This window comes from Theobroma cacao, chromosome 8, assembly GCF_053813885.1.
Source record: "Theobroma cacao isolate CCN51 chromosome 8, ASM5381388v1, whole genome shotgun sequence".
NCBI lineage: Eukaryota > Viridiplantae > Streptophyta > Magnoliopsida > Malvales > Malvaceae > Theobroma > Theobroma cacao.
Genome location: NC_142646.1, coordinates 12,963,571 through 12,966,370, shown reverse-complemented (window position 1 = coordinate 12,966,370; position 2,800 = coordinate 12,963,571). Strand labels below are relative to the sequence as shown.

At 33.1% G+C, this 2,800-nt stretch overlaps 1 long non-coding RNA gene across 1 annotated transcript; it reads left to right on the top strand.

Annotated features, from left to right (window-relative positions):
* Positions 1-752: 752 nt before the first annotated feature.
* LOC148761208 (uncharacterized) lies at positions 753-2,552 on the top strand. Its single transcript, XR_016028038.1, has 3 exons — positions 753-872; positions 1,527-1,612; positions 2,451-2,552. It is a non-coding gene; the product is annotated as an uncharacterized LOC148761208 (long non-coding RNA).
* The last annotated feature ends 248 nt before the right edge of the window (positions 2,553-2,800 follow it).

The following is a 2,800-nucleotide window of genomic DNA, read 5'->3' as shown; positions in this document are numbered from 1 at the left end:
GACATACATGCATTGAGTAGCATGTTATTACGCTAGAAAAACACCTAAGAATAAACGAAACCTGATATTGTACCTAACGGTACACTTAAATTTATTTAACCTCGAACTAGTTCAAATAGGAATTGTAGGATGAAATTTAATATTTTATAGTCCATGAATGACTAAAAATGATTGGTCGGAGTTCGAGGGTTTATTTGGGGTAAAATTAGAAAATTTGATATTTAAGGGCAACATCGTCATTTTGCCACCTAAGATAATAATTTGATCATGGAGTGAAATTTTTGACCAAGATTAACTATTTGGAGTATAATTTAATGATAGGAAGTGAAAAAGTTTAATTCTGGTGATTTTTGGAGTGTAGGGGCAAAATCGTAATTTTGCCACCCACGGACAAAATTTGAGATTTTGAGAGAATTTAGATCAAATTTGACAAATTGGAGAATGTTATGAGTATAAGGGGTGAAAAATATGTCTATGGACAATTTTTCAATTTTTGGGGCAAAAATGTAATTTTTGACTTTTACGGGGGCAAAAGTGTAAATTGCAAAAATTACTCCACCGAGACTTTGGATGAGTCTGAGAATTTTATCTAAGCTATGAATATATGAGACAAGTGCATGGTGAAAATTTGGAAACAAATGGATGAAATTTTAAAGATGGGCCAATGGGAAAGTGACACATGGCATTTTTTAATGAAATAATATTATTTTAATGAAAAGTCAGCCATTTAAACCCAAATTTTGAGTGCTGGCCGGCCATAAGGAAGAAAAACAGAGGAAATAGAGAGGAAAGGAAGAAGAAAAGAAAAACCAAAGAGAAACAAGAAAATTCAAAGAGAAATTCGCGGTTTTCGACCGTTTACGCGTCTAACGGTAAGATTTTTCGATTTTAGCTTGATTCCTACCTTTCCTATGCCTTTATTTCCATTTAGCATGCTTGAGGAGAGAGATCAAAAAGTGATATCAAGGGCTGGACGAAATTCTAGGAGAGAGAAATTGAAATTTTTAGGTTTTGATTTTTAGTTAAATTGATAGTTTTAGTTAGTTAAATGTGTTTAGAAATTAAATTGGGCAAGAAATCATTAAATTTTCACAATACCCACTCTTGGCTGGATGCTCAATGCTGTACAATGATGATGAATTGATTTTATTCTAAGGGAAATGAAGAGAAAATGATGAAAAACGATTAAACGTGATAGAAAAACAAAGTAGAAAATTTACCGAGTTAATGTCCCATTTTTGGCCGAATTTTCCAAGGAAGGGAGTGAGCTGATTTTTGTTGTTTTTAGAAGGTTATTGGCTGATATTTGATGGTTAGAAATGTTGGAGAGAGAATGGGATGATTTAGAGCTAAAATGGAGCGCGTTAGCAATTTATCGGGCAAAGTGCCAAAAATAGGTTAATACCGCATTTAAGCCGTTTTAGGCTATTGCATTTCATACCATGCATTAGTATAGGATTTAAGTTAATTATACAGTGATTTAGCATCAATGTGATGAATTGTGTAAATTTTTGTAATGTGTCTAGGAGGAGAGCCTTCCGAAAAAGGCAAAGAAGTCGTACCCGACGAGTAGTGATCGGGGCGCTTAGAAAGCTTTTAGTTTGTACAAACGGTGAGTAAACTTATTATTATTGTAAATTATCTAGAGTTTATTTTAAATGCCCTTTATGTATTTTATGAAATGAGAACGAGATTAAAACGGGATTTTTGATGTTTTAGGAATAAATGTGACAAATAAAAATATATTGTATTGATTATGAAATTGAGTAATTGGAGGCTACAAATTGACTTGAAAAATATATATTTTCCTAGGAATGGCTTATGAGAAATGAGTATATGTGGCTATATTTTGTGAATGCATTGGGAAATTTATGTAAGTTGTTTTACTATGCAGGCTGGATAAATAAATAAAAGCCACGTTATACTGTCGAAATTTTATTAAAATTGGTGGGTTAGTCACTGCAGTGACGGGTTTCCGTGGACTGCCTATTAGAGGGGCACGGTAAACCCAGTTATATAGTTACTCCGGTTGTAGAGGCGAGGAGGGTAACTCCTGGGGTAGTATTAGAGTTCACTTCACGTCGAACCCCCACGTGAATGTGTAACTCGGCCAACGCCAAGGGACGGCTTGTTTTTAAAAATAAAAATGTGTTTCACGTGTGAATATTTTAACACCCTTGGCGGACTCGGTTAGATACCTCGGCCAAGGTATCCCCGAGGATTAGTTTTGGCTTGAGCCTTGTTTTAATAAAAGCCATAAGCCTTAACAATTGTTTTGGTAAATTACAAATACTTTGTGGTTTAAGAAATAAATTGAAAACATTATGAAATGAGTTGAAATTTGTTGTTTAAACTTGCCTCCATTTTACTCGCCTTTAGATATTTATGATAATGTCTGTTTACTCATTGGGATTGCAAAATCTCACCCAACTCCTTTCCACCCATTTCAGGTTCAGTATAGACTGTAGATAGCTGATCTCATCGAGGACTACCATTGGATCTGCATTTTCCAAATCGTAGGTTCACAGTCCTCTCTACTTTTGTTTATTCGGGGGCCCTTTTGTTATTGTAAATTAAATTAAATATTTTGGCTTACTGTATTTCAGTATGTATAAATTTATTTAGCTTTTACGCTATAAAAATTATTCACGTATAACTCTATAAATATTGTTTTATAAGAAAATAGAATATTTCCCTTAATATTTCTTTTATTTTCTTATTATATTCAAATAACCGTAATTTCGTTTTAAATGAAGATTTTTGACTCTTAAACTCATTTTGAATATGAATTATGTATTTT